Raw genomic sequence first — 23,852 nt, 5'->3', positions numbered from 1 at the left:
TCAGGAAGGGCATCTGGTGTAACAAACATGAGGATCCATCCATTGTGGCCTCCCCTTGGGAAATAAGGAGGTAGCTCAAAGTATCTGTGAGGTTACACAACATCAGACCGGACAACGCCGATCAGTTTAGACAGCTTTGAAAGGGGTTGTTATTTAGCAAAAATGAAACAGCTCATGCAAGCACAACTTAACCTACTTCCTTCTTTGGACAGAAAAAAAGAAGAAAATATTGCCTGATATTCAAAAGGTTTTTTCCCCCTCGTCTAGTCTACATGTGCAAAGTTCCAGCTTTGCTTACAGATAGCCGGTATTTTGATATGATCAGCGTCATACAAGATCAACATGCTAGTTCATTTCATGGATACAGTAAGACAGGGATATTCAGCCTACATCTTTTATATTGAAAAGGAGAAGATATGCTTTACAGACATCTTGCTAGCCCACAGCTGAAATTCACAAACCTCAAGTTTACACGTGTCAGTTTGACGACATAATTAGCTTGTTTAGCTAATCACATTTTTGCAGCAATATGCTAGCAACCAAGGCAATCACAAGGAGGTTTTTGCAAACCGGTTTGAGAGAATACATTTTTCCCTAAAGGGTCACTAGGGAAAAATAGGGGTCACTGAATGGTCTCTGAGTTTTTAGCAATCATTTTCCCCAGAGACTGCTATCAGCTTCCAGCAACCTCTTGCAACTGGTTGGAGAGTGCTAATTTTTCCCTCACGACTCGTGGTTGCCAGATAGTCATGGGCTAACCTCTAAGCCTGTACGACTGGGGGATTAATCGCTTGATCCTACACTGTCAGCATGCTTATCACTATGTCATGCGGTTTACATGTGAGCAAAATCTCAATTAAAGATTTTCTGACTCTTTCACAATGTCTGTGTTTTTCCTTTCATTTGCTCTGCTTTCCTTTCTACAATGTTGTTTTAATTACCAAACTCCATTGAATCAGTGAATTCATAGTCTAATTTACTGGTACAAACTACATGTTCATATTTGTGTAACACGTAGTAGCTCTCAATAATCCAAATAATTGTGCATAGTAGCAGCTGGTGAAAGTAACGCATAGAGTTTGCATCCCACGGGTAGAACAGTGGGTTGTAAAAGTTATGGCATTACCACCTGTGAGCAACGTACGCCTTGGCACACTGCTGCCAGAAAAAGCCAAATCCAAAAGTCTTGCAAACACACTCTCTGTAAAGTTCCAGCTACAATATAATGTTTATAATATCACTGGCTTCCTCCCATGCTCCGTTTGCCTCGTGAAAACTCTAACACAGACAGGGTAGGGAGATTTAAATAGCAGTGTGAGGATATTGGAACTATATGACATTTCTCTTTCCTAGGAAATCCAAATCTGTGATATTACCATTTCAGGGCTGAACGGATTTAAAGCACGATAGACTGATATATCTCGGGACAGGGTGAAATAGATGAATCTCAAGTTATTTACCCTTTTTAATTGGAAATGTCTGTCACAGGGCAGCAAGCTGAATCCTATTCCAAACCATTACCTGTCTGCCTTGATTATTTCAAGGTATTTTAAAGAGAGTGAAGTGCTGAGTGTCAAACGTAGCTATTGAATTTATTCCTGTTGGATTTTCTAGGCTTAAAAACACAAGTGCTGAAGAGTAGAAAAGCTCGCAAAAGGTCAAGTTGTTAATCACATCACTACGTTTACTATTCACTGATTCACAGATGACGACTGACAAGATTTTGCTGACAGGAAATCCAAATAGTCTAATTTACTCTGAAGCTTAACTCTTTAGTTTTGACAACCCCTTGGAGTTTTTATTATTAATCCGTCACCAGTTGAGCATCAAACTTTTTTGTCCAACAATCTAGCAAGAAGTGCTATCCCTTAACAGGGGTGCGGGTTTGGTTTTTAATCGACTTAAACGAGCTGTGGTTTCCTTTGAGCAAGCCCGTGGGGCTTTGCTCATAATTGCTCCCCAGGGTCCTGTCAACAGTTTCTACCTGCTCTTGAGCTCTCATTCCAGGGCTGTCATCCTGGCTGTCTGGGCCCGTGAGTGACACTGTGGAATCACAGGATGAGCTCTGTCGAAGAATATCTCTGGCTCCAAAGGAGAACACCACTGGGACACTGCCAGCCCAGCTCATGATGTCACACTGTGACAGCGGCAACTTCTAAGGCTCAAAGCTGTTGGATGTAGACTGCCCAGGGACTGTGAGGGTTATCACAGGGCTGCCTTTGTGTACGTGCACAGAGTACGAGCAGGAAGTTCTCAGTAAAATGAGACTCAAATCCACACAAATGGAAACTGCCAAACATTGTTGTTCTCAAGAACTGTTTTGCTCTAAGTGTGCTCGGACGACAGTTTGACTGCCTCTGCAAAGGAACGGATGTGCAGCAAGCAGTTCAATGATCTCATCTCTTATTCATAAAATACTACAACTCTTGACAGTACCAACATCTCAGTATATGCTACTAAAAAATATACAAATTACAGCAAGAGCTGCAACAACAGTCACTCTAGTGTGCAGGAAAAAAATACTGTAGCTGACAAAAATCCTGATTTAAGCACTAGTAGTAACATGTTTTCTTTTTCTTGTCTTTTTTTTTTTTTACCTCTCAGGCAGCTGAAAATGTGTTTTGACTCTGACAGAACTAAAAGCAACACTTTTGTTTGAGTCATCTCTCCATGCAAACATGGATTGCGATTGGGCTTTGGCTGCATGTCCACAGTCTCCAACAGCAGCATATAAAGGCTCATTTGCACCATCTGCAGTAGAGGTGACAGGGGCAGCTCCACTGCCAAGGAGCTATTAAAAAACAGCAGAAGTACAGCTGCCACAGTCTACCTGCTCCTCTGTTTTGCCCTCTATGGATTTTTGTTCTTGGTTCAATTGCTCTTTGGGCAGCTTTTGAAGGGCAATGGTGAAGACAGAGACAATGTCACAGCAGGGATCAGCACTTGTTCTGTAATGTAGTGAGATACACATGGCGACAGGAGGTTGTGGAAAAGGTCTGCTTCACACAAGTGTGTCTGCATTTGGCTCCGGTGTTGTAGGTATAGCTGATTGGGCAGTATGAACAGGAAAAATAGCGTTTAGCTAGCATTTTAGCTAGCATTGTGGTTAGCTAGCATTGTGGTTAGCTAGCATTGTGGTTAGAAAAATCTCAGTAACTAAGGGATTGCTTGTCATGAAATTTTGTACAGGCATCCATTGGTCTCAAGAAGATAATTTCTGAGACTTTGGTTGTCTTTAGGATTTGTCAATAAAATGCCTAAATAGCTATCCCATTGAAATTTATAGCAGCTTTTAGCTAGCATTTTAGCTAGCATTGTGGTTAGAAAAACCTCAGTAACTAAGGGATGGCTTGTCATGAAATTTTAGACAGGCATCCACTAGTCTCAGGAGGATGATTTCTGAGACTTTTGTTGTCTTCAGGCTTTGTCAATAAAATGCCTTAATAGCTATCCCATGAATCGCATCGAAATTTACATCCACACTAACACTTTAACAACTTGATGATCCAGTTGGCACTAACTATATTAGTTTAATATTACATTTTTGACCAAATGGCTCCAAAGAAAAAAAACAGCACTTCAGTCATTACTAATATTAGCATTTTATAACAGTGACGCAAAGCGGTTATTTGCCTAAGTACTGTGTTGCATCACAATGCCGTTAGCATGACTCATATTCTTGTATTAGATTCTGTGTCAATGCTAAATTTCTGCCACATCTTTAGTTTGTTTAAACTCTGAACATCGGCGTCAAAGAAGAGACGAATATGTGCTTCAGCCTGCAGATGAACAGCTAGACAGCTGCAGGCAAATGTTAGTGTGACGTGCTTCTTTGTAAACTGCTGATGAAGTGAGGGGATTCCACTTTGACGGTAATTTAAGCACAGACATTTGAAGACAAGGCTATTCCACAAGGGTTGATTTTGTCCCTTCACATTTCTGTCAGGACCTCCCGCTTCCAGAAACTTCTTAACAAAGTTAGCGATCATCGGTGCAATCTGTCATGCTTTTGACGGTTTGATTGTTTCTGTGTTTTCACATGCAGAGGAGCGGAGAGGAAAAGAGAGCTTCATGTGTTGCTCAAGGTCCTTTTAGATACTCCCCATCCCACATCTCCCTGCACAATTAATTTTATCTTTGGGGTATTATCAAGAGGAAGCCTGGCAAAGCAGCATGACAGAAAAACGGTCCAGAACCCCAAGGCCCAGGGTGGGAATTAATCTGTTTGACAAGATCTCTCACAAACGATTTGCTTGGCTTTCCTTCAGTTGGATGTTGCCACTACCCTGCATATCTGAGGAGGTGAAGAATAAGCCTGTTCTAAACGCAACGCAGACTGAAATGAGTTTAAAACAGGGAAGTGAGCGGTGGCAGGGTGATGCTGATGTGTTGGCTCGACAGGTGTTACAGCAACCTTTATGGTATGCCTGTTAAGTGAGCATTAGCATTGTTCAGATCAACCATGCGTTCAAAATAACGAATTCCCATCGTGGCAGGCTGACATTGGCATTATTTTCGGAAACAAAAGCTTACTTTAGTCCTAAATCAAAACCCCCCAAAATCGGTTTGGCTTGTTTTACTCATGCTTTCAAAACTATTGACGTCGAGCAGACGTTTGATGCATTATCTGGGACGCAGAAAATTAATCAAAGTAATGATTGAATAATTATCTCAAGTGCAATTAATTAAACATGCCAATGAACTCATCTTGAACAGCTGTCCTTGCTGCACCACTTAATCACTTGTGAGAATTACCAAACACAAATGGAGGACGCAGAGTGCATGCAATAATCTCTGCAAAGTGCATTGTTTACAAACAGTAATTAATATCACACCGTGTATTAGCAGGCTAAGTGACTGCAGTGCACTTCTGTAATTGTACCAGTGAGACTTGGGTTTCTTCCCCACTCTTGCCTCAGACACCTCTTGTTAAGACAGGAGACAGATTACGAGACCGAGCAGAGACTTTCCAACTATTCCCTCTGATTTACAAGGTTTTTGATTCTGTATTTTGCGGGTGACTCGGTGCCATAAAAAAAATGCAAATAACACGTCATTCCTCATTGCAAAATCCCTAATTTAACCCAAAATGGCCTGGACACCAGTAAAATGATAAATCACCCCCAGCCCAATTTGTATCCACACAGTGTAAAATTGATTTATTTTATGATCCAGCCTCAGAATGTGAAATACTTCCTGCTATATTTGTTGGCAAGAACTATCTAAAAGTGTAACTGAACTTTTGGCATCTCTAGTCTCTGGCTGTGGCCATGCCAAATATGGGAGTCTGCAGAACTGTATGATGAGGTAATCACATATAAGGCTTTCCTGGACCATGGGGCTTGACAGTCACAGCAGACTTCAGGAAATGGTCTGTGTGGTTCTGGCACATGCCATACGGTCCTGCGAAAAAGAAAGTCTGACTTCTGAAGCTTCGCCCAAACTGGGTCATGCAACAGAACAATGATCCCAAGCACAGCAGCAAATCCACAACAGAATGACTGAAAAAGAAAAGAGTCGAGGCATCGCAATGACCCAGTCAAAGTCCAGACCTCGGTCTGATTGAAATGCTGTCGTGGGACTTTAAGAACTCTGTGCATAAACAAATACTTGCAAACTTCAGTGAACTAAAGCGCCACTATAAAGAAAAAGTCCCCAAAAGTCTTTTACAACCAAGTCATGCAGAAATGATTCTTCTCCAAAGATTCTACAAGCTATTGAATCATGAGATCTACTTAATTTTTCACAGCACTGCATTGAGCCCTTTGAGAACAGGAAGAACGGCACCGAGCAGTAAACAGTCTTTAAAATGAAGAAATTATTAGCACACCTGGACAGCCCATCGGGAACAGCAGGTACAATTTGTTGTGTCCTCAGGGTGGGTTTGGACTGTCACAGATACTCAGCATGCCCGGCATTATTATCAAAAGCAGGTGTAATTTAATATTCCCGTTCAAATCCGCACATCCGGCACAACTTTCACTCTTGCTGCTGCAGTGACACTGATCCAAAAGCATGTCCTTAAAAAGTAATCATCACATTTCCTGGCGACAAATACAGCGACCAGCCTTCCCTTGTTAAAGCACAGTCAAAAAATAGTGTAGCACACTGTAACGCCTAACAAAAGTTTTTTATTTATTTTATTTATTTATTGTTTGCAGTGGAGGTGCCTTTTGTATTTTAAATTATATGCTAAAGTTTGATACTTTCATACTTTCTAAAATCTTTTACGCTTGACTATACAGTGCTAATTTAAACATGTTACCATGCTAACTCTGTGCCTCCTTGGTGTAGGCAAGATTTTGGGCTTCGTGCATTAATCCATGTGTGATTATGTAGCCTTGGCCATTTGTATACGTTTTGACCATGAAAATGTTCCTTCCTGATAAAAACACTGACCAGCGGTTTGTTCAAATCACTGGTTTTATGTGTTCAATCACAAGTTAAATGGATTAAGGCCGTGCTGTAGACTCGTAGCTCAGTCACGATGAACTCCTGCATCGTAACATAGACATCAATTACAATAATATCAGCAATTACATGCACTTATTAAAGCTTACATAAAAAGATGCTTTTATCATTAGAATATAAAACCACAGCTGGGTTCTGAATATAAAAAAGGCTAATTAGCATATTCATTATGGTTTTAATATGTTTCACAGTACTGTACTTTCAGTGAGGACAGTAGCAGAGTAAGATACTACAGTAATTAAAATAAGCTTCATGCAAACTGGGCGACTCACTGTTTCTTCTCTCTTCTGAACTTGACAAAATGCACATGGATAATGACAGCGTGGAAAATTAAATGTCTCAAAAGCAAGGTAAGGGGTTGATTAAATGCAGCAGTGGTGGTCTCTTAGAACCATGTGTGAGACAAAGGTAAACCGTTAATAATTAGAAAATGGCGCGTTTTTAATTGAGCACAGAATGTGCCCGTGAATAATCCGCTGAAGAACAGTGCCGCTACACCTAGCACGGGAAGGATTTGCTTTAAATTGTGTTAGCAATCTTTATTATTTGAACTTTTGGACAAGTTGATACAAATTACCAAAAAGAAATGACAAATCTATTATTATTAGTTATTAGTAAATTTGCACGTTCTGTCATAACATCAAAATGTGATTTATTATGCATTATGATATGTGAAAGCTACAGCAAGAAGACTGCACTAAGTATCAGTTTCTTTAAATAGACTGTGACCAGCTATGTCACTTACTGTGTGAAAAAACAATTGTGCCTACGGTAAAACTCTGTGGACTCGATTGGGACAATTTGCAACAAAACAATGAGATGTCCTTCTGTTGTTATAGCGAAGCAGCGTTCGTCTTTCATCTTGTTTCTTCCTCTTTGTTGCTCTTGCTGCTTATTTAGCTTTCTTTTTCCTCTCTGTGTGTATATCCATGTCTTCATATCACGCTGGAGAACACTCTTTAACAGCTTTAAGAATTACCCATTTTGACCGGGTTAAAAACTAAGCTTTAAAGTACAAAGTAATTTTGCTGCTTGTTGGAAGAAAAAAAAAACCATCCAGTCACTTTGATCATTTTATTGTTTGTCCAAGTAGAGAGCGTTGTTGGAATCGATTTCCCTCCAGTATAATTGGTGTCATGCATGGTTTGGCTAAATAAGCCGTCACACCAAAAGATAAAAGGGCAATGTTGACATTTTGCTTAAGAACACACCGAGCTGTTACGCTGACCCCAAAAATAATCGCATCTACTAGAAAATACCTGTTATCTAATCAACGACAATCGGTGACTAATTCTGTTTGGGATCGTTAAAGTTCATCCGCTGCTCTGTATGTAAGGTTGCATTGTTTTCCCTGCTCCAGCTTTTCCAGTCAGGCGTAGTTCATATGTCATTCAGATCAACAATGGGAATAATTTGCCGTTACCAAATTCCCTAATATATCTTGCTTGAGCTTATGTGTTTTTAGCAGACTTGCTTCTGTAATTGAAGTGCATTACCACAAAATAGGTCCACCTCATCATTCAGTCATGCTCAGTCAAAGTCTGTAAAACCCCAATTCGCTGTCAGCTATCCAGCTTAATGTATTTTTGTTAACAGAAAGTACAAGGTTAAAAGGTTAATATCTGCCACTGACTACAATTCTCTGTGCTATTGTAGCGGTGCATCCGGTCTCTCTCTCTCTCTTTCTTCTTTGCTCTTCCCCAATTGTGCTATTGTGTAAGTGCACACTCACACAGATGCTCACACACGCGCGCGCGCACCATACGCACTCACGGCACTCTCTCTCCTCCCCTCGGTGTAAAGGTTGCAGCAGAGCCATCCATCCAAACCCACAGACCATGAAATTAGGTTAAGACGTAAGGCTGTGAATGACACAGGTGTGGATACAAATGAGAACATCCGAATGAAGAAGTACAGATCCAAGACGGCTGATACTGTAGTCGTTTTAGGCATTTAGAATTATATTTCACAGGTTTCTCCTCATTTTTATTTAGCCCCACTTTTCCTCCTGTGTATTAGTGGTCAGGGCAGGACATTAGCATACATGCTGAGAAGCTGTGCATGAGGATATTAGGAGCGCTGTCATATTCCAAATCTCATTTCCTTTAAAAAACTTTAAAGTCGCTCATGCTTGTCTGCGCTCCTCTGCTCTCTTGTATAAATCAGAACGCTTCTTTTCTTTCTTTTCCCTTTTCTGAATGCAGTCAAATATTAAAAATTTCCCAGCCCCGCTTGTTATAATAGTTTACGTCCATGTACGACCAGGAATTAACAAGTGATAAGCACGCTTGCAATAATTGGTTCCTGCTAATGTACCAAATATAACAATAACCATATTAACTCTGGCTTTGAACTTTTCAGCTAAATTACAGAAAAAGACAATGTTTTATTTTATTTTTTTTTACAGGAAATATTTAAATATGTAAGACAGAGGCAACTACAATTACTTTTGAGAATGTTAGGAAAAAACATTTAACTGCATGTTTAATTTCTAGCATATGCTAGCAATGGCTATCAGTCAGTGCATCGTCTGCTCTTGAAATAGCCTATATGAACACCATGTCAGGAACTCCTTTGCACTGATATGTTAGTCCAGTGTAAACCGCCATTGCATTTTTTATCTACTACATAAGCAAATTCACTGTAATATTTACTGTACCAAGTGCTGTAAAAAGTAAATGTCTTCCTTTTTATGACCCATTTTATAGAAGGAATCTTATATTTAAAGTATGGCTCAGTAAATAAGTAATTAATAATTTTATTCAATAGACACAAAGTATAGAGCACACGAAAGAGAGGAAGACATGCGGCGAAGGGCCGCGGGCCGGCCGCTGTTAACTGTATGGTAAGTGGGCGCCTGCTCAATGCACTGAGCTAAATCGGCACCACAATAACAAGGTGTAGTTTTAATTTGTAAACATGAAGTATGGCTGAAAAAAAGAAAATCCAAGAAATGATAAGAAACAGAAGCCAGCCAAAAAAACGAATACAGTTTTGTAAAACTTTGGAATTATGCTTGAAAATTGCTAACAAAACCAAAATGTGCCACTTTTAATGCATCGGTACCAAAACAATGACTGGAAATTGATGAAAGGATTGAAATGATTTAATGTATTTATTAAAACAACTTTTTTTCCTCTTTTGCATTAGTGTAGCTTTTATACTCTTCAACAATTAAGGAGTGAGTTGTAATGGAAAATCGTTTCCTCAAGTGCTTTTTGAAATGGAGGTTGATAGGAAAGTAAAGTAATTGACTGGTCTTCGATGGTCCCAAATTTAGCTATTAAGCATCATGCTAATGGATGTAGTACTGCATTAACACAGAAGCCAAGAACAATTACTTAAATACGATAAAGGCAAATAGATATCAGGAAGGCTTTGGCAGTTTCAAAGAGCGCTGATGGCAAATGTCCAATTTACACTTTGAGAAAAGCCGACCGTAACACAATTTGCTCTACGTATAGTGGAGACACTTTTTCAGAGTGCATACCTTTTATTTTTCTGCTCACGTAGTACAGAAAGGAGTAGAGAAACAATCAGAGCGCTCTTAAACCATCAGATTTAGCATCAAATCACTATAGAAAGTGTCACAGCTTTTGAAGGCAACAGCATCTGGAGCTGGTAATGCAGGAGCACTACAATGACTATTGCTTTTACTATAATAGGTATTGACCTGTGCATCAGCAAGAATCTGCTGATATCTGCAGTCTTTCAAACCCCACTGAATTCAAACATGAAAAGTTTCTACTGCAATCACGGCACGTCTACATTGACACAAAAGACGGCCGGGCACTTAAAAGAGAATAAAATACGTGCATCGGTGAATGCGATTATCAGCTGAATCGGATTTTGATTGATAGTCCCATCGGGGGCATGTGGGGTGCATGAAAGAGAGAGTCAAAAAAGAATTTGCTGACTAATGGTCCGTTCCGTTTTTTGAATTATGTTTAACCTGGGTATTCAAGATACCATGACAGTGATAATTAAAGACTGGAAGTGTGAGTGGAATTGGAATGCCAGTCAAGAAAAACAAAACCTATACATTCCAACAAAGCTGTGATTAATTTCATTGAAGGACTGAGAAATAATTGCCTTCCAGAGACTCGAACACATTTACATAAAGTGCAAATCGAACTCTGCATTGAGTTGTGTAATAGGAGAAAGACACTGTTCCCCAAAATGTTGCTGAAAACATGGTTTCCACCCATAGCAATAGCATTCGTGTAATAGATTCAGAGAGCAGACAGTTTCTAGGGTTTTTCTTTTCACTTTTAGAATCCACAGTGACAGAGAGCATGTACATTACTAAAACAGTAATCGCTATTATTATGCTGGCACCCTTTTTTCTTACAGCTTCACATAATCACATTGTAATAATGGGGTAGCATTGTGCATTTACCTACATTTAACTGTAAATATCCTGCATAAATATTATTATTTAATAAATTAAGAAAAATATTGCATGGTAATTACATGGTAACAAGTTTGTAATATAAAGTTCTAACATTGTTGCTATTATCATTATTGTTGTTTTTAAAATAACAGCTTCTGATAACATTGTAACAGTGGTGTAACACTGTGGGAACAAAGAGGTAATAACCACACAATAACCGTTACTTACATACATATAAATTGTAAGTTGCATGGTAATTACATGGTAACTAAGCAGTAACTATGGTAACTTAAATATATAGTGGTAACTATAATATATAGTGCTTATCATTATTATCATTACTATAATTATTATTATGAAAGCAGTTTATCTATCTCTTTTTAATGATGGGTTTGCAACCATCAGCTGACTTGTTCTATATGCATTCTTCCAGTGCCGGTGTGAGCAGCTCCTGGTGTGACTGTTTTTGGCACAGGCAAATGTGGACTAAGGAGGCCGTAAAGAGCTGTTGACTTGTGTAAATCAGTGAGGTTTGAGGGCATTCAAGGGGCTGCCAAATACAGTTTGCGAAATAAGAGCCCATGCTATGAGCAAGAATACAGTATATCTTTGCCTCTGTAATATAGTATATATAGTATGCCTTTTTTGGAAGATGCAAACACTTACCACAAATCTCAGTGAATGAATGGAAGCAATTTTAAAGAAGGTACTGACAATATGTACAATAGCAGCACTTACACAATATATATAATATATAACAAACTAAATAAAACAACCCTTGCATCCTTCTAGGCTGTGTTATTCCAGCATTGCATAACGATATAAACAAATACACAGTGCTCCTATAGTTCTATTCACAGCCTCAGAATGCACAGTTTATATGGAATGAATAGGAGTTAAGTGGAGAATCGGCTCATTTAAGGTGTCGTCTGCGCTTGCTTTTACACACACACACAGACACACACATTAAGTTATACTGTATAAGCACTTGCGGGATGCCAAAGGGTCAAGTGGTTTTCACTGCGCGCTAAGAAAAAGTCCTGATGCTTGCTAATATTTCCTGATGTGTTCTTTTATTTGAATACCGGGTGCTGCCTCAGCTAGCTCCTATTGTCAAAGCTCTCTATTTGAATGTCAACACTATTATTACAGCAGGTGATGCAACAGCAGGTGTCTCTCTGCCTGTCTGTCTGCTACGCCCTGCCTGTCTCTCTGTGTCTTTGTGTGTCTCTCTCACCCTCTCCTGCTTTACTTCCCTCAGTTTTGTTTAATAGCTATCATTATGTGTCTGCCAAATGGAATCCATTTGAAACCCGCTTTTTCTACCCTTTGCAAGCATCTCTATTTTTCTAGGCTTGACATTCTACCACTCTTTCACACTTAGACTGTAATGGGTGAAACGGAGAACGTTCTCTGTTGCTGTCTCGCCTCTCTTTCCCAATTGTTTACAGCTGAAGCCCTGACAGTGGAGCCTCTGACTAGCTTGGGGAGAATGGACACTTTGACATTTCACACCCTGAAATGTGGCAGCGCACGGTATTACTAGTAAATGCTGTTCATTATGGCCTTGACAGCTGATGACCAAGATTCAACCTTCCCACACCTGCCTCTGCCGAAACCGCACAAAAAAAGGACTTTCGAAAATCGAGATGTTTGGCGCGATCAAAGCTGAGAGGCTGTGTTCTTTTCCTCTGCTCTTCTGTCTCCTTGTCCTTACGTTCAACCATGTAATCAAGTGCACTTTATTGCTGTCATGTCTGCATAGGCCTGACTATATTTTCAACTGAGGCTTCATTGATGTTGAGAGACTCGAGACGGCGAGAGGGGAGGAAAAAGCACCGGGGCTATGGAGATGGGATGATAAATTACCTTATAGAACAAGGAGGAGAGCTAAATAAAAAGTTTATAAGAATTTGAATTGTCGCCGTAGAGTTTTGTAATAAAGGAAAAGTAGCAATGAGGGTTAAATCAATTTGTGTGTCACACTGAGATATATATCCTTCAATATGAGGTTAGCTAAATTTCTCGTCTACATTTCCTGACAAGCAGCGGAGGCGGCAGGATTGGTGGCGCACCTATGAATCGGCAAGCCTCCGTAGGAATTTATTGGGACATATAAGTGTGTGAAATTAAATTGTAAAACTGTACTTCATCTCTACACATCGGCGTATGTTTTCTAACAAATGATTAAAGCTCAATTATGACACCACTGTAAAAGCTTTATTCTTATGTGATACGCAGAAGGAAATTTAGTTCAAGTGCTCGTGTATTTCCTGGTTCAAACTAGACCCTTAATGAATTGCTTTTTCATTAAGGTATTGCTTTTTTTTTTTCAATTTGTTCAGTATGTCATTGTAAGTCAGCACAGATTTGGCAAGCACACTTTAATGAATCTGGTGTGGTCTGATTGCTTAGAGACTACCACTCCTTCATGAAGTACAATAGGGAATAAGGTGATTTCATTTATAATAGCCTAATCTGTACTTAGGCTGAGGTTTATAGTTGTTTGCTGTGCTTACAGGAACTCTATAGACCAGTGGTCCCCAACCCTCGGACCACGGACCGGTACTGGGCCGTGAGTCGTTTGGTACCGGGACGCGAGAGTTGAAGTTTTCAGGGTTTTTATCGTTAACTCGGTTTCCCTGGGTCTTTTCCCATGTTGTAGTTGTGTGTCTTATTTTGAAAGAAATATTTATGCGTTACCATAGCGACCAGAGAGCATTAAGGGGCAGAGAGGAGGATGTTACTCTTGATGTTGTTGGCACATTTCAGGAGGACGCTGCTAATAAAGTTACACAATCACACAGTGAATTTGCGTTTATTATTATATTTACAAAATACCACCGTTTTTGTCTTGGTCGTATCATTTTATTTTGTTGTATTTATCCGCTACACCTTAAAGGCCGGTCCATGTAAATATTATCTGACATTAAACCGGTTGGGGACCGCTGCTATAGACTATAACAATGACACCAAGACAAAATTAGACCAAACTGGGAAATTATACTCAGTATGGTAGCAAAATACAGTATCCTCAGCATAATGGGAAAAGAGGAATAAACGTGCAAGACTGCCCCCATGGTAAACAGACTGAAGCAGACTGCTTGGTAACATTTAGTCCATCAAAGACCAATTCCAAGTTCTTCCTCTAGTAGGGCAGGGGTGTCCAACTCCAGGCCTCGAGGACCGGTGTCCTGCAGGTTTTAGATCTCAGCCTGGCTCAACACACCTGAATCAAATGATAAGTTTATTAGCAGGCCTCTGGAGAACTACAAGACATGTTGAGGAGGTAATTTAGCCATTTAAATTAGCTGTGTTGGATCAAGGACACATCTAAAACCTGCAAGACATCAGCTCTTGAGTAGGGATTCTTTAATCTACTGTTCTTTGGCATAAAGGGCAGAAGGTTTATTAGGCTCTACATTTGAATCATGATTCAGCCATCTGAATTGAAAATGGTAGTAATTTGCCTCAAAACAGTATTGCTCAATAGCCACTACTCCAAAAATGTAACTCTTTGAAACAGCGTGGCAAACACAGACTGCTCAGTTTTCAATGTGTTCATACTGTAACAACGATACATTCATCTGCCCTTGACTTCCACGCGGATGTTCAAGATTTTCCTGTGAAGAAGGGACATGTTTGTGCTTTGACACAGTTTTATTTTGACACAGAGTTTATGAACTCTGATGAAGCCTGAGCAAAATATTACAACTACTATACAACTACTGCCCATTTATTAAATACACAACTCTTGAACGAGTCAAACACGTAATTCAGCCATGTTGCTCAAACCACAGAAATCCAATGTGTTTGTCCAGATGTGCAGCGAGCAAAAGATTTATGAAGCTCTTGACATGTTTATTTAATAAAGAGCAAAACAATCAGAGTATTAACGATGCTTTTTATGATTCGTTTGGACATTTGGACAATAGATCTGGCCGAACGCTGGCCTCTTCGCAGCCGCTGACTGATTATTTAAATATTAGCCTTACACAAAGGCGATGACAGAATCATCTGCAGCAAACATGATGATTGTAAAGGTTGTGTTTGCACAGTGTGGACAGAATTTGTGTAAACTTTTTAATGCTTTTACTTCCATTACATATATATTTAAAAAAGCCATTTTTTGCTGTGGGTTATCCATGTAATAAAGAGATTAATGGTGCATTATTACAGATATTTTGCAATATAATATGACTATGAATGACTTTTTCTTCATTATATAAACAGTTAGAGTTTGTTGTTATTTCATTTTTGGCTGGGCTTACACCAGCCCTCCTCAAATCCTGATTTATTACATGTGGAAGGACAGATTACCCGTGAGGAGCAAGAAGGCGTACTAGACAGTGCAGATGCAGTGTGCTGGGGGAGAAAAAAAATCACTGGCTATTGAGTGCGATCACGAGCTGGAGAATAAATCTACATTAGGCACATTTTATCTCACAGTTTTGAACCTATGTTTAAAACTTGCTATGCTATAAACGTCTGACATATGAGCCTCTCACTGAAGAGGTATGGAATTCATTTCGGCACAACTAAGCATTTTAATATGATTGGTGCTAATATCATTCATATTGGAAAAATTTCCAGTTGAGCAGCTGAAAATTCTCATATCCGGTGGGACGGGGACCGGCACTTTTTCTTTTAAAGAGGAACAGCAATATTGCATGTCTTTTTGAGTATATGCAAAGCATTTCCCATTTTCCTCCAATAGCACTCGCTCAGAGCAGCCATGGCAAATATCATTAAATGCCCTGCTAACACCCTGCCTCCCCCCCTACACACTTTCGTGCATGTGCAACCTCATATGCAAAACCACCTCTGCCGTCTCTCTACCCATACTCATTTTTCCCCCTCCTTTTTTCTTCCTGGCTATCACTCAGTGGCAGTGCACAAGGGAAAGAGAGTGCATTGATCTGCCAAAGTGAGCAGCCATTTCACAGGGTGAGTCTGTGCAGCATTCCTGTCCCTGAATGGGAATTGCTCATTTCACCTGGCCGCCTTGCCAATAGAAGACTAGTGGGAAGCCCTGCTGGAGACGGACAGAGAGGGAGGGAGCGCAGGAGTCAGGGCCCTGGTCAGGGCTTGGCAGGCGGCAGATAAGAGCTCCTCATGTTGCTCCTGCATGCACTTACCACTACTGCTAGGGCTCAGCCTGCCTCTCTCTGTCTCTCTCTCTCTGTCTTCCACACACTGACATGCACATACACATAGCTTTTCTCCACACATGTGAGGCACTAATAATAACTTTGGCGTTCTGGTGAGTCAGCCTTCTTTCCTCAGGCAAGGATAAAACTAAAACATGGTGCTTTTATTGAGTCTAAAATCACTAACTGTGGAATTCCCAGAACAGGGCTTTAACTCAGCCTGTAGTCCATTCATTGCCAAGATGCCATGTGTCCTCAAGATCTAATATTGTGACCAAAGCAGGTGCTGATGAACCGATAAACAAGGCAATAAACTATTTAGGATATTCACATGGCCAACATACAGTGCAAGAAATATAGTTTTGGAAATTAAAGTTGCACAGATGAGAACTCTCATGATCAAACCTGATATACTACAATGTGCTAAAAATGTGTAAAATCTGGGAGAGAACCCACGCAAACATGGGAAGAACATGCAAAAAGAACATGGCCTGATGGCGGAATCTTCTTGCTGTAAGGCAACAGTGCTGCTCACCGTGCTGCCACCAGCACTCAGGTTTGAAAGTTGCAAACGCAGTGATGTGGAAACCTGTCACTGGATGGTTGATGTAATATTGTAGAAGCAAGCGAAAGTATGTAAGACTTCAGTCTTCCTCTGACGACTTTCTTAGCTAACAAGTTATCCCGAAGTAGTAGCTATATTAGCTACATTTTCGCCATTTCATCCCCAACTTTGTGGCGTGTTTCAAGTTGGTCACACTGATTATTGAAGAGCATTTATTAGCACCCATCCTCAGTAATTCATTCATTTATTTCCAGGCTGGTCTTTCAACTTAGTGGTGCAATTAACTCCCACTGCAGAGTTATTATCATTCTGAATTTTCAAATCAGCTTTTACTTCAATTTAATTTTGACTTTTTGTTTTACATTCAATTTAGGTTCAGGTAATTTTCAGAGGATTTTCATATTTCAATTTAGTTTTTACTGACTTTAGTGTTATTCTTTTAAATTAATATTTTAATTACAATCTTTTATTATTGTTTGGAGTGCACGTGTCAGAGGCAAAGTTTAGGAAAATCAGTAAAGGTACTAGATTATGAACACATAACGTTTTGAAAGCTTAAATTAACATGTTCATCAACTTTTCACATTTAGTTTTTAGTTTAGTTTAACTTTACTATAATGACTTGCTGGATTTGCCCAGTAGGGGGCATTGTGGAGCACACAACCTCCAGCTCTTGGCCTAATGCTAGCTGCTTGGAACGTCTGAGAATATTCCCCAAGCCCATCAGAATATACTATATGTGCAGACCAATCTTTTGTTTACCTTTGCTTTTCTTTAAGAAATAAAAATAACGGCAAGTGCTAACATATTGTGTTGCAAGTTACAAAAGATTTTTTTCCATTATGTAAAAAAAAGTTTTTGTTTAGTAAATGGAGTAAATCCAGCCCTAATAAATATCAGCCACAATTTGTCATGTGATATTTTTGCTTGCATAAAAATAACTTCTTGCCTTTTTTAAAAGTTTTATCCTGTTTTTGCAGATATTCATATCAACTAAATCTGTTTATGCCAAGTATATCTCGCTCAGAAGCAAAGCTGTAAGCTTCTCAGTATCTGACTCACCTCTCCAACATCAACCCCCCCCCCCCCCACCCCACCCCACGCCCCCAGCGCTCCGCCTCCCCATCCTTCATATGTCCACCTTCCATCCAGCCACTTCATTTCCCCACTTCATCCTTCACATGTTCTCAGATTTATTTCTCTCTATCTCTCTCCCCTGGTCAGCCCACTTCCCTCCCTCCATCTAGCCTATCTCTCGGCTTCTCTCCTTGCTCAGTGACAGTCTCATCACACTCTATCAATCAGGCTCTGAGGCCCGGGTGCAGTGCAGCACGGCATCGCGCAGTCCCGGTCTGGTCCCATCAGTGCCAGTCAGTCTCCCTCACACTCTCAGTCACTTTAAAAAGGTTTAGGTTGCCAGATATAGTCTGTTTCCTCCGCCCCGATCCAGGTCAGGAGATGGAGCTGAGTCGAGATTCAGCTTAGCGCTTGATTTGATGTCACTTGACATATTCTTGGGCCTGTCTCTGTACTCAAAACATGCAATTTACTCTTTTTTTTAAACAAAGATGGTTATTTGGAAACATTATCAGCTCACATACACAAATTTGAAAGTAGAACAAAGTAACCCCGACTTAACGTACTGTGTGAAATTTAAACAAATGTATATTTAAAGAACAGTTAAAATCCTCTTGCATCAAGATACTCTGCTCAGTTTCTTACCTGCCGCAGGCCTCATCCTGTGGTTGACGTCTCAGGAAAGAGAACTACATGCACGAGAAAAACAGAAATAGAAAAAGTATAAGAAAAGCATTTCTCTACACAACGCAATTAGCTCTTACTAAAAATGAATCAACCATGAATTTTTGTATACAGCTTTTCAACATTGTTATGTTGCTCATTTAATTAGTTCATGTATTCGGCGCCATTATGTACAAAATGTATAGTTAAGAAACAGAAAAGTGCTTTTGAACCAAATTTCAGTTGAAGGAAGAGAAAATTGCGCGTGCGGTAGAGAATGACTTAACCGCAGTTATCGATTGACTTTGTGAATTATGAAAACAAGTGTGATTACATTTTCCTTTAAGTAGCACAACAAATTAGGCTTGTTAGTTATTCTGAAAGCAAAAAAGAAAGAAAAAAGAAAAAAAAGTCTTTTTAAGTCTATTTAATGTGCGCGGAAGATTTTCTCAGGCTATTTTCCTGCTAAATGCATTAGCAGATGCTGCTGTGCCCATACAAGCCTGTGGACTAATATTCTTGTAAATGATTTGCTACTTATTTAACTAACATGGAGAAATGTGCTTTGGGTGGTTACAATAAAAATGAGCTGGTTCTGGGACATTTCTTTCTCTTTTTTTTGGATGAGTTTTAATTTGACTCATTATCTTTTGAAACATTATTGTAGAACTTTATAGCGGTCAAATGGGATGATTAGCAAAGATAATTGTGAATGTCACGAGCAAAGTAGTGTCTCTGCCCGACACTTATCACGCTGACTCAGAGGCAATTTTCCGTGTGAAAACCTCTTCTTTATTTGCAGAAGCTAAAGGAAACAAGCTAACCTGACATTTAGTTGCATTAAAAAAAAAGGTTTTCGGTTTTACGGTTCTTACATGTAAATTAACGTAATTACCCAGGTGAGGATATGGCTGGCCTCTACAAACTGACCTCATCACCGGTGTGTTTTGCCGGGTTCCTTCTTATCAGCTTTCTCTCTATACACGCCGGTCATGCTAATGAATCCACAAATTAAATTGTAGAACAGAGGAATATTAAGGCGCCTGGCATTTTGATGCCGGGGAGGAATACTCAATTAGGCCGGATTTGGCCTCCGTAATTATTACATTATAGCTAAGATAGCGTTCAATGGCAACAAATGCTCGGACGCACTCCGTTCTATGACGACGGCAATGGGCAAGCAAAGATGAAAATGCCGGCGCCGAAGAGTGAAAGGCTGCAGGGGAAAGAAAAAAAGAAAAAGGCAAGTGAGAAAGTGACAAGAAAGCTATCGCACGGGAGCCCCCGTCTGCAGCAGCCATATTTCATTACACAGCACTGAAGCTTAGGAGGCAATCAAGCATATTTAGCCATCCTCGTATTGCCGCACCACCCACCCCCCCAAAGCAATTATTACTCCCCAGTTTTTTACTGTGCTTTGCCATGGGGAAAATGAGCCGCAGTACTTATCAGCTCAATGCATACACAAGTGAGTGAGGCGGAGGACATGTAGGTATGCATATACTGTATATGTAAGTGTTTGTGCAAAAAAACCCCAAACAAACGCAAAAAATGGGCATGGGCAATGGTGGTGCTCAAAGTAGGTATTTGGGAGTGGAGTGCCGGCCACTCCAGAGCAATAGGTTACCTTCTTTCAATCCCATTAGCTCAGTAACATCAGCACATTTAGGTGCAGCGGGTGGAGCGAGAGGGGGGATACAGAGATAACCATAAACATGTCACCAAAAACGCATTGTTATTTGCATTCATATTGGAAAGAGCCAAATTGATGTGGGGTCAAACAAGGAAGGTGAGGGTTTATGACCTGTGCATAGCTCTGCTGTCAGCAGCTCTGATCTATCGGACCGGCCAGCCTTGTCAGTGCTTTACGCCTGATTATATTATCATGGCTGACGATCAATGGGGATGAATGATCGTTGGTCTACGGAGAGGAGCAGAATGAACAAAGCAGAACGCAAAGAGTAGATTCTTTAGTAATACAGTGAATGGAAATGAATCCGCCTGGCTGAAGTCATCTAGTTAAGTGATGCATCGCATGCCAGTGCAACACAAAACACTTTCAAAATACTCTGGCTGTGTGTTGCTCTTGTATTCAGTAAGTGGTTTTTTTTTCTTTCAGATTTTTTAGTAAAATGGCACAACTATGAAATTTAGGGGGGGAAAAAAGGAAAACCTTCACCATCCTGTGTGCCGGGTTTTGAGCAGCTAATATGCAGTCATTTGGGTGGTGCAGCCGCCAACTGCAGCATTAGTCCCCATCTGGGGACTTGTGTTTTGGTGAAAGTGCTTCTGCATTTGCGAGACTCTTCAGTTCTGGGCATCCTCCCCAAGTCCATAACTCAACGTCCCTCTATCACTCCCATGCGACTGGCTGTCATAATCATCGGCATTATGCTACCTCAATGGGCCTGATTTACAAGTCTGGACATCGCACCAGCTCTGCGCCAACGGGTAAACATGAGGCTGCTTGCTAGCGCCAAGCCTATTTTCTCCATACAACATTTAATGAGCATCAGAGACTGATATTCAACAGAGAAAAGTAGCTTGGATTTATATCTATACAAGATTGCAAACAAAGTCCTTAAAGAGGTTTTAGCTTTTTGTTTTGGAAAATGTGGGATTATCTTTGCTGCTGCGTAGGTATGAAATCATTTTGGACTGCACTTAGTGGGTGTTTTCATTAGAGATCATTTGACACTTGTTGGATTTATAGGGAAAATCAAACACTCATAAACGATGGTAGACTGTGTAGTATTAGATATATATAATCCATCCATCCATCCATTCACTTCCGCTTATCCTTTTCAGGGTCGCGGGGGTCGCTGGAGCCTATCCCCGCTGTCATAGGGCGAGAGGCGGGGTACACCCTGGACAGGTCGCCAGTCTGTCGCAGGGCCAACACACAGGGACAGACAACCATTCACACTCACATTCACACCTAGTGGCAATTTGGATTATCCAATTAACCTATCCCCACTAACTGCATGTCTTTGGACGGTGGGAGGAAGCCGGAGTACCCGGAGAGAACCCACGCAAACACGGGGAGAGCATGCAAACTCCACACAGAAAGACCCCGGCCTGATGGTGGAATTGAACTCAGGACCTTCTTGCTGTGCGGCAACAGTGCTAACCACCGTGCCACCGTGCTGCCTGATATATATAATATATGGACATATTAGATGTTTGCTTTGGTACATTCAGAGTAATTTGATCTTTATTTGTTTATCATATTCAAATGATAAAGCTTGTGGGCCCAAAATAGTCAGTCTCTTTACTGATTGGTCAAAACAACTCAACCCCAACTTGCACCTTGCATCAGTTAGGCTGATAGGTTGGGCCAAGGTCTCACCGTGGTTTCACCTGAAACCTCTGGTGGTAATGACCTGCACCTTTTTTCACAACTTGGCTCCTGCGACGATGCGATGATTAATAGTGGGTCAGCGAACACCTCCAAAGGAGCCAACTCCCAGTAGGGTTTAAATACCTGGGACTCTCCACCTTTTGGTTTTAGAACTGGAGAAGCCTCATCCTGTTAAATCCAGAATTGAATTCAAAATCCTGCTCCTCACATACAAGGTCTTAAATAATCAGGCCCCATCTTATCTTAATGACCTTGTAGTACCATATCACCCTATTAGAGCACTTCGCTCTCGCTCTGCAGGCCTACTTGTTGTTCCTAGAGTATTTAAAAGTAGAATGGGAGGCAGAGCCTTCAGTTTTCAGGCCCCTCTTCTGTGGAACCAGCTTCCAGTTTGGATTCGGGAGACAGACACTATCTCTACTTTCAAGATTAGGCTCCAAACTTTCCTTTTTGTTAAAGCATATAGTTAGGGCTGGACCAGGTGACCCTGAATCCTCCCTTAGTTATGCTGCAATAGACATGGGCTGCCGGGGATTCCCATGATGCATTGTGTTTTTCCTTTCCAGTCACCTTTCTCACTCACTATGTATTAATAGACCTCTCTGCATTGAATCATATCTGTTATTAATTTCTGTCTCTCTTCCACAGCATGTCTTTTATCCTGTCTTCCTTCTCTCACGCCAACCGGTCACAGCAGATGGCCACGCCCCTCCCTGAGCCTGGTTCTGCCGGAGGTTTCTTCCTGTTAAAAGGGAGTTTTTCCTTCCCACTGTCGCCAAAGTGCTTGCTCATAGGGGGTCATATGAATGTTGGGTTTTTCTCTGTATCTATGAAGCACCTTGAGGCGACTTTTGTTGTGATTTGGCGCTATATAAATAAAATTGAATTGAATTGAATTGAATTCTTGGATGAAAGGTGATGCATATTTAAAAAATTTCAAAGTGATCGTGCTCAGAAGTTGATACAAACTTTCTGACATATGTATATATATATATATATATATATATATATATATATATAGTCCTTTATCTTAATATAATGATTTTCTCTCTTTTCTAACTGAAATTAATTACGTGAACTCCACAGAAGATGATTAGAAAATTGAATTTCTTGCTGTTATTAAACGTCTTTTGCCTTTGATCTCGCTCTCCTTCTTGAGGCGTCACCTGGCCCTTTCTTTATCCCTCTCATTCATCCTCTATTATTATATTAGCCCATACTCATCCACATTTTGCACCTCCTAAGTGATAGGCCACATAAATCAATTTTTTTAATATATATATACACACACAATAACAGTTATATGCAGCTTCCAGACCGCTTGCTGATAGCTGCCATTTCTTATCACCGCAGCTGAATATAGCAGCGTTATGAAGGCACTTTTGCTTGCTGTCTAAAGGGAGGCGACTGAGGGGAGAGAGGTGATGCATTTTTGTTCAAATTACTTAAGCTGCCTACAAAGCTTTCTGGTAAGTTGCAGGGTTATGAAAATTTACTATGAAGAGAAGGGACTCTTAGACAGAGGGGAAAACACAGTCTTTATGACACCTATCATGTGCATTCCTGTGGATTTTAATCATTCTGTTATGTAAAGATGCTGTCATTCCTGGCTTTGTGTGCTTTATTTATTTATTTTTTTACCGTAAACTCACGCTGCTCGATAAAATCAAGGAGCACACAGAGAAATTCACTCTGCTTCCTTACAACTCTGGCAGAGGTAATAGCAGCAAACGATGTCCAAAATGTGCGCATTCCTCTTGCACTCTGTCACGGGGAACATGCCGGTCCCACGGTTTCTTTTACCAAAAATATTTCTTGGAGGGCGTAATCCTGCCATCTGTGCTATTAATATGAAACTTATTATAAACAAGCTAATCAGGCTTGTTTGTTTTTCCTTTTGTTGAGCTTTAACATTCGCGCGGAAACGGGGCTCAGGTTGAAGCTGAGACGAGCTCTCGTTACAGTAAAAGCACACAGGTGTTACAAAGGCACGGAGAGCTCATCAGCACACAGCGTGATGCTGTGAGACCGTTTGATAGACAACAGCACAGCAGGAGAAAGAAGAGCGGAAGTGGGATTCAGAACTAAAGAGCCAAGAGACACTTTCTCTGTCTTGCTCTCAACTGCTCCCAGTGCAAGAGACACGGGCCGCTGCACAGACAGATGGCGAGG

General features: G+C 40.5%; 1 protein-coding gene across 27 annotated transcripts in view; it reads right to left on the bottom strand.

Annotated features, from left to right (window-relative positions):
* Window positions 1–23,852, bottom strand: part of ptprda (protein tyrosine phosphatase receptor type Da) — a 418,286-nt gene that overhangs the window by 212,718 nt on the left and 181,716 nt on the right. For all 27 annotated transcript variants that reach the window (XM_085267046.1, XM_085267055.1, XM_085267050.1 and 24 more), the window contains exon 7: window positions 18,302–18,345. The gene's annotated coding sequence lies outside the window, so the exon portion shown is untranslated. The remainder of the gene's footprint in view (window positions 1–18,301; window positions 18,346–23,852) is intronic.

This window comes from Mchenga conophoros, linkage group LG3 (genome assembly GCF_057382185.1).
Source record: "Mchenga conophoros isolate Kocher_MC1m ecotype Shallow Benthic linkage group LG3, M_conophoros_male_GT1.1, whole genome shotgun sequence".
NCBI lineage: Eukaryota > Metazoa > Chordata > Actinopteri > Cichliformes > Cichlidae > Mchenga > Mchenga conophoros.
This window is presented reverse-complemented; position numbering and strand designations above follow the sequence as displayed.